The sequence below is a fragment of the Balaenoptera acutorostrata genome, chromosome X (genome assembly GCF_949987535.1).
Source record: "Balaenoptera acutorostrata chromosome X, mBalAcu1.1, whole genome shotgun sequence".
Classification (NCBI taxonomy): Eukaryota; Metazoa; Chordata; class Mammalia; order Artiodactyla; family Balaenopteridae; genus Balaenoptera; species Balaenoptera acutorostrata.
Window position 1 is genome coordinate 130,847,210 of NC_080085.1, and position 17,882 is coordinate 130,865,091.

Sequence of the window (17,882 nt, forward strand, 5' to 3'; positions counted from 1 at the left end):
CCTTCTTTGTTTCGAAGTGTGCTAGGAAACGGGATTAAGAGCACTGCCTGAAAGAGTTCCAGAGACAGGCGCGAGCCATGGCTATCAACGCGGACACCAGAGACGGGCATGAAACACTAAGGCTGCTGCTGCAGCCACCAAGAAGCCTGTGTGTAAGCACAGGTCACTATCCACACCTCCCCTCCTGGGAGCCTATGCAGTTCGCCACTGTCAGGGTCCTGTGATCAAGGGACAAATTCCCCAGGAGAACACAAGGCTCGCCTTAGGCTGGTGCAACGTCACCCCAGCCTCTGATTCAGCAGGCTTGCCCTGCATTCCGTACCCCTCCCTTCCCCCAGCCTGAGTGACCCAGAGCCCCCTAATCAACTGCTACTTTAACCCCGTCCTGTCTGAGCAAAGAACAGATGCCCTCAGGTGACCTACATGCAAAGGCGGAGCCAAATCCAAAGCTAAACCCCAGGAGCTATGCCAACAAAGAAGAGAAAGGGAATTCTCTCCCAGCAGCCTCGGGAGCAGTGGATTAAATCTCCACAATCAACCTGATGTACCCTGCATCTCTGGAATACCTGAAAAGACAACGAATCATCCCAAATTGAGGAGGTGGACTTTGGGAGCAACGAGATATATATTTTTTTCCCTTTTTCTCTTTTTCCGTGTGGATGACAGGATCTTAGTGCTCTGGCCAGGTGTCAGGCCTGTGCCTCTGATGTCGCAGAGCCAAGTTCAGGATGTTGGTCCACCAGAGACCTCCCAGCTCCATGTAGTATCAAACGGCGAAAATCTCCCAGAGATCTCCATCTCAACACCAAGACCAAGCTCCACTCAATGACGAGCAAGCTACAGTGCTGGACACCCTTTGCCAAACAGCTAGCAAGACAGGAACAGAACCCCACGCACTAGCAGAAAGGGTGCCAAAAATCATAATGAGGTCACAGACACCCCAAAACATACCACCAGATGCAGACCTGCCACCAGAAAGACAAGATCCAGCCTCATCCACCAGAACACAGGCACTAGTCCTCTCCACCAGGAAGCTTACACAACCCACTGAACCAACCTTAGCCACTGGGGGCAGACATCAAAAACAATGGGAACTACGAACCTGCAGCCTGTGAAAAGGAGACCCCAAACAAAGTAAGTTAAGCAAAATGAGAAGACAGAGAAACACACAGCAGATGAAGGAGCAAGGTAAAAACCCACCAGAACAAACAAATGAAGAGGAAATAGGCAGTCTACCTGAAAAAGAATTCAGAGTAATGATAGTAAAGATGATCCAAAGTCTTGGGAAAAGAATGGAGAAAACACAAGAAAGTTTTAACAAGGACCTAGAAGAACTAAAGAGCAAACAAACAATGATGAACCACACAATAAATGAAATTAAAACTTCCTTAGAAGGAATCAAAGGCAGAATAACTGAGGCAGAAGAACGGATAAGTGACCTGGAAGATAAAATAGTGGAAATAACTACCACAGAGCAGAAAAAAGAAAAAAGAATGAAAAGAATTGAGGACAGTCTCATAGACCTCTGGGACAACATTAAATGCACCAGCATTCGAATTACAGGGATCCCAGAAGAAGAGAAAAAGAAAGGGACTGAGAAAATATTTAAAGAGATTATAGTTGAAAACTTCCCTAATATGGGAAAGGAAATAGTTAAGTCCAGGAAGTGCAGAGAGTCCCATACAGGATAAATCCAAGGATAAACATGCCAAGACACATATTAATCAAACCATCAAAAATTAAATACAAAGAAAAAATATTAAAAGCAGCAAGGGAAAAACAACAAATAATATACAAGGGAATCCCCATAAGGTTAACAGCGGATCTTCCAACAGAAACTCTGCAAGGAAGAAGGGAGTGGCGGGACATATTTAAAGGGATGAAAAGGAAAAACCTACAACCAAGATTACACTACCCAGCAAGGATCTCATTCAGTTTTGATGGAGAAATTAACACCTTTACAGACAAGCAAAAGCTGAGAGAATTCAGCACCACCAAACCAGCTTTACAACAAATGCTAAAGGAACTTCTCTAGGCAGGAAACACAAGAGAAGGAAAAGACCTACAATAACAAACCCCAAACAATTAAGAAAATGGTAATAGGTACATACATATCGATAATTACCTTAAATATAGATGGATTAAATGCTCCAACCAAAACACATAGACTGGCTGAATGGATACAAAAACAAGACCCATATATATGCTGTCTACAAGAGACGTACTTCAGACCTAGGGACACATACAGACTGAAAGTGAGGGGATGGAAAAAGATATTCCATGCAAATGGAAATCAAAAGAACGCTGGAGTAGCAATTCTCATATCAGACAAAATAGACTTTAAAATAAAGACTATTACAAGAGACAAAGAAGGACACTACATAATGATCAATGGATCAATCCAAGAAGAAGATATAACAATTGTAAATATTTATGCACCCAACATACGAGCACTTCAATACATAAGGCAAATGCTAACAGCCATAAAAGGGGAAATTGAAAGTAACACAATCATAATAGGGAACTTTAACACCCCAATTTCAACAGTGGACAGATCATCCAAAATGAAAATAAATAAGGAAACACAAGCTTTAAATGATACATTAAACAAGATGGACTTAATTGATATTTATACGGCAATCCAACCAAAAACAACAGAATAAACTTTCTTCTCAAGTGTTCATGGAACATTCTCCAGGATAGATCATATCTTGGGTCACAAATCAAGCCTTGGTAAATATAAGGAAATTGAAATTGTATCAAGTATCTTTTCCGGCCACAATGCTATGACACTAGATATCACTTACAGGGAAAAATCTGTAAAACATACAAACACATGGAGGCTAAACAATACACTACTTAATAACCAAGAGATCACTGAAGAAATCAAACAGGAAATCAAAAAATACCTAAAACAAATGACAATGAAAACACAATGACACAAACGAGATTGGTTCAAGATGGCGGAGCAGAAGGACGTGCTCTCACTCCCTCTTGCAAAAACACTGGAATCACAATTAACTGCTGAAAAGTCATCAACAGTAAGACACTGGAACTCACCAAAAAAGATACCCCACATTCAAAGACAAAGGAAAAGCCACAATGAGATGGTAGGAGGGGTGCAATCACAATAACATCAAATCCCATAACTGCTGGGTGGGTGACCCACAAACAGGAGAATACTTATACCACAGAAGTCCACCCACTGGAGTGAAGGTTCTGAGCCCCATGTCAGGCTTCCAAACCTGGGAGTCAGGCAACGAGAGGAGGAATTCCTAGAGAATCAGACCTTGAAGGCTAGCGGGATTTGAGTGCAGGACTTCGACAGGACTAGGGGAACAGAGACTCCACGCTTGAAGGGCACACACAAAGTAGTGTGCACATTGGGACCCAGGGGAAGGAGCAGTGACCCCATAGAGACTGAACCAGACCTACCTGCTAGTGATGGGGGGGTCTCCTGCAGAGGCAGAGGGTGGCTCTGTCTCACCATGAGGACAAGGACACTGGCAGCAGAAGTTCTGGGAAGTACTTCTTGGTGTGAGTCCTCCCAGAGTCCGCCATTAGCCCCACTAAAGAGCCCGGGTAGGCTCTAGTGTTGGGTCGCCTCAAGCCAAACAAGCAACAGGGAGGGAACCGAGCCCTACCAATCAGCAGACAGATGGACTAAAGTTTTACTGAGCTCTGCCCAACAGAGCAACAGCCAACTCTACCCACCACCAGTCCCTCCCAACAGGAAACTTGCACAAGGCTCTTAGATAGCCTCATCCGCCAGAGGGCACACAGCAGAAGCAAGAAGAAGTGCAATCCTGCAGCCTGTGGAACAAAAACCACATTCATAGAAAGATAGACAAGATGAAAAAGCAGACGGCTATGTACCAGATGAAAGAACAAGATAAAATGCCAGAAAAACAGCTAAATGAAGTGGAGATAGGCAACCTTCCAGAAAAAGAATTCAAAATAATGATAGTGAAGATGATCCAGGACCTCGGAAAAAGAATGGAGGCAAAGATTGAGAAGATGCAAGGAATGTTTAACAAAGACCTAGAAGAATTAAAGAACAAACAAACAGAGATGAACAATACAATAATGGAAATGAAAAATACACTAGAAGGAAACAATAGCAGAATAACTGAGGCAGAAGAACAGATAAGTGACCTGGAAGACAGAATGGTGGAATTCACTGCTGCAGAACAGAATAAAGAAAAAAGAACGAAAAGAAATGAAGACAGCCTAAGAGACCACGGGGACAACATTAAATGCAACAACATTTGCATGATAGGGGTCCCAGAAGGAGAAGAGAGAGAGAAAGGACCCGAGAAAATATTTGAAGACATTATAGTCGAAAACTTCCCTAACATGGGAAAGGACATAGCCACCCAAGTCCAGGAAGCACAGAGAGTCCCATACAGGATAAACCCAGGGAGAAACACGCCGAGACACATAGTAGTCAAATTGGCAAAAATTAAAGGGAAAGAAAAATTATTGAAAGCAGCAATGGAAAACCGACAAATAACATACAAGGGACCTCCCGTAAGGTTAACAGCTGATTTCTCAGCAGAGACTCTACAAGCCAGAAGGGAGTGGCATGATACACATAAAGTGATGAAAGGGAAAAACCTACAACCAAGATTATTCTACGCAGCAAGGATCTCATTCAGATTCGATGGAGAAATCAAAAGCTTTACAGACAAGCAAAAGCTAAGATAATTCAGCACCACCAAACCAGCTCTACAACAGATGCGAAAGGAACTTCTCTAAGTGGGAAACACAAGAGAAGAAAAGGACCTACAAAAACAAACCGAAAACGATTAAGAAAATTGTAATAGGAAAATACATATCGACAATTAACTTAAATGTGAATGATTTAAATGCTCCAACTAAAAGACACAGGCTTGCTGAATGGATACAAAAACAAGATCCATATATACGCTGTCAACAAGAGACCCACTTCAGACCTAGGGATACATAGAGACTGAAAGTGAGGGGATGGAAAAAGATATTCCATGCAAGTGGAAATCAAAAGGAAGCTGGACTAGCAATACTCATAACAGATAAAATAGACTTTAAAATAAAGAATGTTACAAGAGACAAGGAAGGACACTACATAATGATCAAGGGATCAATCCAAGAAGAAGATATAACAATTATAAATATATATGCACCCAACATAGAAGCACCTCAATACATAAGGCAACTGCTAACAGCTATAAAAGCGGAAATCGACAGTGACACGATAATAGTGGGGATTTTAACACCTCACTTACACCAATGGACAGATCATCCAATCAGAAAATTAATAAAGAAACACAAGCTTTAAATGACACAACAGACCAGATAGATTTAATTGATATTTATAGCACATTCCATCCAAAAACAGCAGACTACACGTTCTTCTCAAGTGCGCACAGAACATTCTCCAGGATAGATCACATCTTGGGTCAAAAATCAAGCCTCAGTAAATTAAAAAAAATTGAAATCATATCAAGCATCTTTTCTGATCACAACGCTATGAGATTAGAAAACAATTACAGGGAAAACGTAAAAAACACAAACACATGGAGGCTAAACAATACGTTACTAAATAACCAAGCGATAACTGAAGAAATCAAAGAGGAAATCAGAAAATACCTAGAGACAAATGACAATGAAAACACGAAGATCCAAAACCTATGGGATGCAGCAAAAGCAGTTCTAAGGGGGAAGTTTAGAGCAGTACAATCCGACCTTAAGAAACAAGAAACATCTCAAATAAACAATCTAACGTTACACCTAAAGAAACTAGAGAAAGAAGAACAAACAAAACCCAAAGTTAGCAGAAGGAGAGAAATTATAAAGATCAAAGCAGAAATGAATGAAATAGAAACGAAAACAATAGCAAAGATCAATAAAACTAAAAGCTGGTTCTTTGAGAAGCTAAACAAAATTGATAAACCATTAGCCAGACTCATCAAGAAACAAAGGGAAAAGACTCAAATCAGTAGAATTAGAAATAAAAAAGAAGTAACAACTGACACTGCACAAATACAAAGGATCATGAGAGAGTACTACAAGCAACTATATGCCAATAAAATGGACAACTTGGAAGAAATGGACACATTCTTAGAAAAGCACAACCTTCCGAGATTGAACCAGGAAGAAATAGAAAATATAAACAGACCAATCACAAACACTGAGATTGAAACTGTGATTAAAAATCTTCCAACAAACACAAGCCCAGAACCAGATGGCTTCCTAGGCGAATTCTATCAAACATTTAGAGAAGAGCTAACATCTATCCTTCTCAAACTCTTCCAAAATATAGCAAAGGGAGGAACACTCCCAAACTCATTCTACGAGGCCACCATCACCCTGATACCAAAACCAGACAAAGATGTCACAAAGAAAGAAAACTACAGGCCAATATCACTGATGAACATAGATGCAAAAATCCTCAACAAGATACTAGCAAACAGAATCCAACAGCATATTAAAAGGATCATACAACATGATCAAGTGGGGTTTATCCCAGGAATGCAAGGATTCTTCAATATAAGCAAATCAATCAATGTGATACACCATATCAACAAATTGAAGGAGAAAAACCATATGATCATCTCAAGAGATACAGAAAAAGCTTTCGACAAAATTCAACACCAATTTATTATAAAAACCCTCCAGAATGTAGGCATAGAGGGAACTTACCTCAACATAATAAAGGCCATATATGACAAACCCACAGCCAACATCATTCTCAATGGTGAAAAACTGAAACCATTTCCACTAAGATCAGGAACAAGACAAGGTTGCTCACTCTCGCCACTATTATTCAACATTGTTTTGGAAGTTTTAGCCACAGCAATCAGAGAAGAAAAAGAAATAAAAAGAATCCAAATCAGAAAAGAAGAAAAAAAGCCGTCACTGTTTGGAGATGACATGATATTATACACAGAGAATCCTAAAGATGCTACCAGAAAACTACTAGAGCTAATCAATGAATTTGGTAAAGTAGCAGGATACAAAAGTAATGCACAGATACTTCTTGCATTCCTGTACACTAATGATGAAAAATCTGAAAGTGAAATTAAGAAAACACTCCCATTTACCATTGCAACATAAAGAATAAAATATCTAGGAATAAACCTACCTAAGGAGACAAAAGACCTGTATGCAGAAAATTATAAGACACTGATGAAAGAAATTAAAGATGATACAAATAGATGGAGAGATATACCATGTTCCTGGATTGGAAGAATCAACATTGTGAAAATGACTCTACTACCCAAAGCAATCTACAGATTCAATGCAATCCCTATCAACCTACCACGGGCATTTTTCACAGAACTAGAAAAAAAATTTCACAATTTGTATGGAAACACAAAAGACCCCAAATAGCCAAAGCAATCTTGAGAACGAAAAATGGAGCTGGAGGAATCAGGCTCCCTGACTTCAGACTATACTACAAAGCTACAGTAATCAAGATAGTATGGTACTGGCACAAAAACAGAAATATAGATCAATGGAACAGGATAGAAAGCCCAGAGATAAACCCACGCACATATGGGCACATTATCTTTGATAAAGGGGGCAAGAATATACAGTGGAAAAAGAAAAGAATATACAGCGGAGAAAGACAGTCTCTTCAATAAGTGGTGCTGGGAAAACTGGACAGGTACATGTAAAAGTATGAAATTAGAACACTCCCTATCACCATACACAAAAATAAACTCAAAATGGATTAAAGACCTAAATGTAAGGCCAGGCACTATCAAACTCTTAGAGGAAAACATAGGCAGAACACTCTATAACATAAATCACAGCAACATCCTTTTTGACCCACCTCCTAGAGAAATGGAAATAAAAACAAAATTAAACAAATGGGACCTAATGAAACTTAAAAGCTTTTGCACAGCAAAGGAAACCATAAACAAGACCAAAAGACAACCCTCAGAATGGGAGAAAATATTTGCAAATGAAGAAACTGACAAAGGATTAATCTCCAAAATTTACAAGCAGCTCGTGCAGCTCAATAACAAAAAAACAAACAACCCAATCCAAAAATGGGCAGAAGACCTAAATAGACATTTCTCCAAAGAAGATATACAGATTGCCAACAAACACATGAAAGGATGCTCCACATCACTAATCATTAGAGAAATGCAAATCAAAACTGCAATGAGGTATCATCTCACACCAGTCAGAATGGTCATCATCAAAAAATCTACAAACAATAAATGCTGGAGAGGGTGTGGAGAAAAGGGAAGCCTCTTGCACTGTTGGTGGGAATGTAAATTGATACAGCCACTATGGAGAACAGTATGGAGGTTCCTTAAAAAACTAAACATAGAACTACCTTACGACCCAGCAATCCCACTACTGGGCATGTACCCTGAGAAAACCATAATTCAAAAAGAGTCATGTACCAAAATGTTCATTGCAGCTCTATTTACAATAGCCAGGACACGGAAGCAACCTAAGTGTCCATCATCGGATGAATGGATAAAGAAGAAGTGGCACATATATACAATGGAATATTACTCAGCCATAAAAAGAAACGAAATTGAGTTATTTGTAGTGAGGTGGATGGACCTAGAGTCTGTCGTACAGAGTGAAGTAAGTCAGAAAGAGAAAAACAAATACTGTATGCTAACACATATATATGGAATCTAAGAAAAAAAATGGTGATGAAGAACCTATGGGTAAGACAGGAATAAAGACACAGACCTACTAGAGAATGGACTTGAGGATATGGGGAGGGGGATGGGTAAGCTGTGACAAAATGAGAGCGTGGCATGGACATATATACACTACCAAACGTAAAATAGATAGCTAGTGGGAAGCAGCCACACAGCACAGGGAGATCAGCTCAGTGCTTTGTGGCCACCTAGAGGGGTGGGATTGGGAGGGTGGGAGGGAGGGAGATGCAAGAGGGAAGAGATATAGGAACATATGTATATGTATAACTGATTCACTTTGTTATAAAGCAGAAACTAACACACCATTGTAAAGCAATTATACTGCAATAAAGATGTTAAAAAAAAGGACAGAAAAATAGGGAAAAAAAAATACTGCAATGAGGTATCACCTCACACCGGTCAGAATGGCCATCATTAAAAAGTATATAAACAACAAATGCTGGAGAGGATGTGGAGAAAAGGAACCCTTCTACACTGTTGGTGGGAATGTAAATTGGTGCTGCCACTATGGAGAACAGTATGGAGATTCCTCAAAAAACTAACAATAGAGCTACCATATAATCCAGCAATTGCACTCCTGGTCATATATCCGGAGAAAACCATACTTCGAAAATATGCATGCACCCCAATGTTCATTGCAGCACTATTTACAATAGCCAAGACATGGAAGCAACCTAAGCGTCCATCGACAGATGAATGGATAAAGAAGATGTGTTACATATGTACAATGGAATATTACTTAGCCATAAAAAAGAATGAAATAATGCTATTTGCAGCAACATGGATGGACCTAGAGATTATACTAGGTGAATTAAGTCAGACAGAGAAAGACAAATATATGATATCACTTATATGTGGATTCTAAAAAAAATGATACAAATGAACTTATTTACAAAACAGAAGCTGACTCACAGACATAGAAAACAAATTTATGGTTACCAAAGGGGAAATGTGGGGGAGGGGTAAATTGGGAGATTGGGATTGACATATAAACACTACTATATATAAAATAGATTACTAATAAGGACCTACCGTATAGGACAGGGAACTCTAGTCAATACTCTGTAGTAACCTATATGGGAAACGAATCTGGAAAAGAATAGATATATGTCTTTGTATAACTGATTCACTTTGCTGTACACCTGAAAGTAACACAACATTGTAAATCAACTATAATCCAATATAAAATAATTTTTTTTTTAATTCAAGTAAGTTCTTTTCTCAAAAAAAAAAATTTCAACAGAACCAAAAGGATAAATCTGCATAAAGAGGTGTACTTTATTCCCACACAGAAAGACTCAGTATTGTAAAAATGTCAATTCTCCCCAAAGAAATCTAAGTTCAATTTACTCCCAGTAATTACATCAACTACATTATTTATAGAATTGATCATATACTTGATTTGTACCGTTTATTTCTTCTGAAAATTCTGAAAATAAAATAAAAAGGAGGCATTGCCAAGTATCTGTGTTAAAACACTATGGCTGATATTGGGGTGGAAATAAACTAGCATAAACAAGAATAACAGTAATAATAACTAGTATTTATATATCATTAGTATGTTAAATACACTGTCCTAATGCTGCATGTGTTACATTTAATCCTAATCACCCCTTACATATTTGGAAACTGAGTCATTGGGATAATTATGTAATTTAATTAAGGTTATAGAGTTAGTAAATGGTAGAGCTGTAATATGAACAAAGTAGCCTGGCTTCAGAGTCTTAGCTCTTAACCACCATGTTTAGCTGTCACTTTGCTAATGATATCAAATAGAAAACCTGTATTGGAACTTATTCACATGGAAATTTAATGTATAATGAAGGTGGCACTTCAGATAAGTGGGTAAAGGATGAACTATTTATTAATAGTGGAGGTAAAATTGGCTATACATTTGGAACAAGTTAAGACCTACCTCATTCCACACCCCAAAATAAATTCCAGATGGCTTAAATATATAATAAAAGGTATATACTGACAAATTTATGTGAAGAGGCAAAGTTAGCTGTAGAGCAAAAAACACCACAAATTATAACACAGACTGGGGAAAATATTTGCAATATATGTGCCAGAGCTAGTGTCTCAAACCACCTCCTCTCAAAAAAGGCAAAGAATAATAATAGACAATTCATGTATATATGGACAATACATTTATTAAAATAAACTCAACCTTACTCATAATCAGGAAAACGAGAAAATAAAGCATGTTTAATTGGAGAAAATTTAAAAGATTGAGACTATCCAGCAATGGTGATGACATATAGGGAAATAAGCACTCCCTCTTCCTCTTGGTAGGAATGTAAACCAGAAAGACTTTTTGGATGGCAATTAGGCAGTATCTATCAAATATTAAATGTGTTCATTTTAACCCAGCAATTTCATTTCAAGGAATCTATCCTATGGATATATTTGCATGTGTTGCAAATATGTGAGATTATAAATGATACATTCGTAGTAGTGCTATAAAGCATACAAAACATACATCAGTAGGCAAAGAAGACTGGAAAACATGTGGCTGGAGAACCAAGAGGAAAACCAGGAATGTGGTATCATAGAAGCAAATGGAAAAGAGTTTCAAATATACAACATCAACAATACCAGATACTTTGCATTGATTCAAGATAAAGTGTTCACTCTCTTTAGCCACATGTAGCTCATTGGTTAACCTTGGTAAGCTCTCCTTCAGTGGAATGCTCTGGAAAAAACCTTGGATTAAGAAGTGAGTGGGAAATGAAGGATTAGAGAAAGTGAGTGTAAACAATAATTTCAAGAAGTTTGGCAGCAAAGGGAGAAGATGTATAGGTTGATAGCAAGAGAGGAAGGTTGAAGATCCTCCTGAATCAACCTCTCTTAACACTTTTTGGGGAAAAGTTAGAGTATAAGTCATAAGTCACAAACTGATTATGCCCACAGGTGTCAGAAATAGATAGCCTAAATTAGAAGCAGACTAAATGTAAAGCGATAGATAGTAAGTGACACTGGCTTCACTTAGGGAATCAATAAAGTAGTGGAAACTATAGTGAGCTGGAAACCACATCTCCCATCTAAAAGGAATAGCCATGACTCAGCTCTAGTAGATTATGGCTATGTTGGAATGCAGATCCTGTGTTGCTAGATCTTCTGATTGTTCAATCAACACAAAAAAATCAAGACTACTAACACCATGCACGCCAATGCTGTGGACCAAACATGTCTATAGGTAATACCTAGAGCAACTACTAAGAAAACTATATAAAAACATATGCTAGAAAACACTAAAAATCAATCAAGATATAATCCTAAGAAATGTTCAAGTAACCCATAGGGAGTTAACAAAAAAGAGAAACAGAGGAAAGAAAAAGAGAAGCAGAAAACAAAAGCAAAAAAAATACCTGGCAGATTTAGGTACCAACTTATCAATAAAAACAATTTAAATGTAAATGGTCTAAATTTTAAAAAAAGAGATTGTCAGATTAGGTTAAATAAAATCAAGACCTATGGTATGCTGTCTACAAGAAACACACTTTTAATATGAAAGCACAAATGGATGAAAAGTAAAAAGATGGTGAAAGATGTACCACGTGCACTGATCAAAAGAAAGCTGGAGGGGCTAGGCTGATATCAGACAAAGTAGGCCTCGCAGCAAAGAATTTATCTAGGACTAAGAGGGATGTTTCAGAATAGTAAAGAGGATATTTTTTCAAGAAGACTAACAACCCTATTGTTTATGGTGTATGTACCCAATAACCGAGCTTCACTATATGAGAAGCAAAATGATCAAACTGAAAAGAGAAGTAAACAAAGTATTTCATATTCTAACCCAATCTAACTTTCCATGTTTCTTTCCTGCTTATTCGGTGCTACATGCACACTAGATACCCTACTGTTTCTCAAACATTTAACAGATTTTCCCATCTCTATGTCTTTAACTATGCAGTCCTCTATGCCTAAAATGACTTCTCCCCCTTTACCATCTCCCCCAAATCCTCACATTTCAGGGCCAGATTCAAATGCTACTTCTTCAAAAGGTTTCCCCTGATACCAGATATGATATATCCATCCTCTGAAACCTAACTTCACATGGTACATGCTTCTCTTAAAGAATTATGGTGAAGTATTTACAGGTCCATTTCCTGAAGAGTAGAGATCTGTCTTATTCATCACTGAATTTCTAATGCCAAATTCTAACATAGTAGCCACTAAATAAATGTTTCCTAACAGGAACAGAATTAAGCAACTTATCAGAGGAAAGTAATAGTTGAGGAGGAGGAGATCTTAGGTGGTAACCAAGCTTGGTGTATGTCCAAGTTTTATTAATTCATTAATTCATTCACACAGTCCTACTTTCTCCCTTCCCTCAACACTTATTGGGTACCCACTATAGCCCAAGCTCTATGCTAGTTAGTAATTATCTTCCACAACACTGAACAGTTTTCAAAAGCACTTTCATATCCATAACCTCTGTCTTTCTTACCTTTGAAATAAACAAGAAGAAGTTCTGATATGCCTTTGCTACAACATAGAAGGCCTCATTTTATTTCTTGAAGGTGAGACAAGTAATGTAGGAAGACATCTTTTGGCAATTTTAAAGCACTATTTTGACTTCCATTTTGCTTCTCATTAGGAATATTCTAAGCAGATATGTTCTAGCCCTGCTGTCTCCACATATGTTCTCCTCTGTTCACTATTGCAGCATCAGCCTACGCATCTGAGCTGTAATCTACATAGTGTGTAATTGCATATCATACTGGCATGGAGTTGTAGTCAACTGTATTAACTTTTCACTTTTATCACCACCAGCCTGGATACCACATGGAGAAAGGTAAATGTAACAGTCACATATGGGAGGAAAATCCACAATGCCATGGTTGAGAATTTAGTTATAGCTAGATACATATTAGAAAATATAAGACCCTAACTAGGGTCCCATGACATGAGATAATGAGGATCTATGTACACATTTGATTGTATCAGCCACAAGATTGGAGGCCCAACTATAAAGATAATTACAGAGATTGTAGAGAAATACTCTGAATCTATCATTACATTCGTATTTTATTTAGTTTCTGGGGATCCTTCCATACTGTTTAAATGAAGTTATTTTTATATTCCAATCTCTTTTTACCAAAATAAAAGTCATATAGTTTTGTTCAAGATACAATGACTGAAGAAGCGATGTAGACTCAAGAAGGGGAAAGTCAAGAGAGAAGAGTAGATACAGACTCCAACTTGGGCATTCATATATTTTTATAACTCCCTGGGTACAGCTAGAGTTGAGAACCACTACCTTAGAACAGTGCTTCTCAAAGTTTAATGTGTATGCAAACCACCTGGGGAACCTTGATTAAAAAGTAAATTCTGATACAGTAAGTCTAGAATGGGGCCTTAGAGTCTTCATTTCTAAGGAGCTTACAGGTGATTCTGAAACTGATGTTTCATTGACCACACTTTGGGTAGCAAGGCCTTAGAGAAATTCTCCAAGATATGTAAAAGAAGACACATACAAGGGTACTCATTAGAGCCCTGTTTGTATTAGCAGGGAGGGAGAAAAAAAGAGAAAATCCCTTAACTATCCCTTAGTAGTATAATAGATAAATAATCTGTTGATTTCCATAAAATGGAGCACTGTTCAGTAGCGAAAATTGATGAGCTAGAGCTACCATGTTATCAACTTGGATAAATATTTTAAAACATATTGATAATGGACAAGAGCAAGTTTTAGAATATAGTTTGATACTTTTCAGGTACATTAAAAATACTCAAGAGAGAGTGGCATGGACTTATATATACAACCAAATGTAAAATAGATAGCTAGTGGGAAGCAGCAGCATAGCACAGGGAGATCAGCTCAGTGCTTTGTGACCACCTAGAGGGGTGGGATAGGGAGGGTGGGAGGGAGAAGCAAGAGGGAGGAGGTATGGGGATATATGTATATGTATAGCTGATTCACTTTGTTATAAAGCAGAAACTAACACACCATTGTAAAGCAATTATACTCCAATAAAGATGTTTAAAAAAATAAATAAAAATACTCAATACAATATTATGTATAGTTTATGGATCTATACCTGTATAGTTATAATATTTTAACTTTCATGGGTATGATACACACTAATTTTAGGAGAATGCTTACCCTGGGAGAGTGAAAGGAAAGAGATGTGAGATTCTACCTTTATTTTTCAAGTGGAAGGAAGGTCACAAAGAACTTAGCTCTGAACCATATTTTCAATAAGTTACTATCTATTGTATCTGGATGATTCGTTACATTTTTCTGTACTTCTCAATATGTTGAAGTATTTTGTTATTAAATTTTTTAAACATCTAGGCCTTTGTTGCACTTTATTTCTTATCTTATGTCTGACACTACTGTGAGGAAAGGCTTTGGTCTTAGTAATAGGAACCTCCTTGTAAAATGAATTACTGTATTCTCTCTCTTGTATCTAGTCCTGCTCAGCTCCATTCAATCTTCGAAGAGGCTCCCTACAATACCCTCAACAGTATTCCTATCCTTAGTCACAAACTTCTTGCCTTAACCCTTTTTATACTCTATTTGGCCCCCAGATCCCTCCCTTACCTTAATGTAGGAGTCTCAGGTAGCGCCCTCAACAAGAACCACCCATCTGAGTCCAGTCAACTCAGAGATTTGTAAGAGATGATAATAAATTGCTGTTTTAAGCCATTAAGTTGTTTTTATTGTATCCTTTATTTTTTAATAGTGGTAAAATACACATAACATAAAATTAACCATCTTAACCATTTTTAACTATACAGTTCAGGAGTGTTAAGTATATCACATTGTTGTCTAACCAATCTCCAGAACACTTTTAATCTTTCAAAACTGAAACCCTATACCCATTAAACAACAACTCCCCATTTCCCCTCCCCATTCCAGTCCCGGGCAACTACCAATCTACTTTCTGACTCCATGAATTTGACTACTCTAGGTAGCTCATATAAGTGGAATCATCCACTATTTGTCCTTTTGTGACTGGCTTATTTCTTGTTTTTTAATTTTATTGAAGTATAATTGATTTACAATGCTGTATAAATTTCTTCTGTACAGCAAAGTGACTCAGTTATTCATATATGTATTCTTTTTCATATTCTTTTCCATTATGGTTTATCACATGATATTGAATATAGTTCCCTGTGCTATACACTATGAACTTGTTGTTTATCCATCCTATATATAATGGTTTGCATCTGCTAATCCCAAACTCCCAATCCTTCTCTCCCCCTCCTCCTTGGCAACCATAAGTCTGTTCTCTATGTCTGTGAGTCTGTTTCTGTTTGGTAGATAAGTTCACTTGTGTCATATTTTAGATTCCACATATAAGTAATATCATATGGTATTTGTCTTTCTTTTTATGACTACTTAGTATGATAATCTCTGGGTCCATCTATGTTGCTGCAAATGACATTATTTCGTTCTTTTTAATGGCTGAGTAGTATTCCATTGTGTGTGTGTGTGTGTGTGTGTGTGTTTGTTTATTTATTTATTTATTTATTTATTTATTTATTTATTTATTTATTTATATACCATATCTTCTTTACCCATTCATCTGTCATGGGACATTTAGGTTGCTTCCATGTCTTGCCTATTGTAAATAGTGTTTCTATGAATATTGGGGGTGCATGTATTTTTTGAATTATAGTTTTGTCCAGACATACACCCAGGAGTGTGATTGCTGGATCATATGGTAGCTCTATTTTTTTGTTTTTTAAGGAACCTCCATACTGTTCTCCACAGAGGCTGTACCAGTTTACATTCCCACCAACAGTGTAGGAGTGTTCCCTTTTCTCCACACCCTCTCCAACATTTACTGTTTAGATCTTTTGATGATGGCCATTCTGACCGGTGTGAGGTGATACCTCATTGTGATTTTGATTTGCATTTCTCTAATACTTAGTGATGATGAGCATATTTTCATGTGCCTTTTGACCATCTGTATGTCTTCTTTGGAGAATTGTCTATTTAGGGTTTCTGTCCATTTTTTGATTGCATTGGTTTTTTATTGTTGTTATTGAATTGTATGAGTTGTTTGTATATTTTGGAAATTAAGCCCTTGTCAGTAGCATCATTTGAAAATATTTTCTCCCAGTCCATAGGTTGTCTTTTCATTTTGTTTATGGTTTCCTTTGCTGTGAAAATGCTTATAAGTTTAATTAGGTCCCATTTGTTTATTTTTGCTTTTATTTCTATTGCCTTGGGAGATTTACCTAAGAAAATATTGGTACAAATTATGTCAGAGAATGTTTTCCCTATGCTTTATTCTAGGAGTTTTATGGTGTGACTGGCTTATTTCACTTACCAGAATGTCTTCAAGGTTCATCCATATCATTTCATGCATCAGAATTCTCTTCTTTTTTTAAGGCTGAATAATATTGCATTGTATGTATATACCACATTTTGTTTATCCACTCATCTGTGCATAGACATTTGTGTTCCTTCCACCTTTTGTCTATTGTGAATAATGCTGCAGTGAGCATAGGTGTACAAATATCTCTTCAAGACTCTGTTTTCAATTCTTTGGATGTACACCCAGAGGTGGAATTGCTGAATCTTATTGTAATTCTATATTTTTTTTAATTTTTTGAGAAACTGCCACACTGTTTTCCAGAGCAGCTGCTCAGTTTTACATTTCTACCAGTAGTGCACAAGGGCTCCAGTTTCTCCACACCCTCACTGACATGAATTATTTTCTGGTTTGTTTTTTAATAGTAGCCATCCTAATGGATGTAACATGGTAAGCCATTAAGTTTTTTGTTTTGTTTTGTTTTGTTTTTTAACTTCTTTATTGGAGTATAATTGCTTTACAATGGTGTGTTAGTTTCTGCTTTATAACAAAGCGAATCAGCTGTACATATACATACATCCCCATATTTCCTTTCTCTTGCGTCTCCCTCCCACCCTCCCTATCTCACCCCTCTAGGTGGTCACAAAGCACCAAGCTGATCTCCCTGTGAAATGTGGCCGCTTCCCACTACCTATCTATTTAACATTTGGTAGTGTATATATGTCCATGCCACTCTCTCACTTCATCCCAGCTTACACTTCCCCTTCCCCGTGTCCTCAAGTCCATTCTCTACATCTGCATCTTTATTCCTGTCCTGCCCCATGTTCTTCAGAAACTTTTTTTTTTAGATTCCATATATATGTGTTAGCATACAGTATTTGTTTTTCTCTTTCTGACTTACTTCACTCTGTATGACAGACTCTAGGTCCATCCA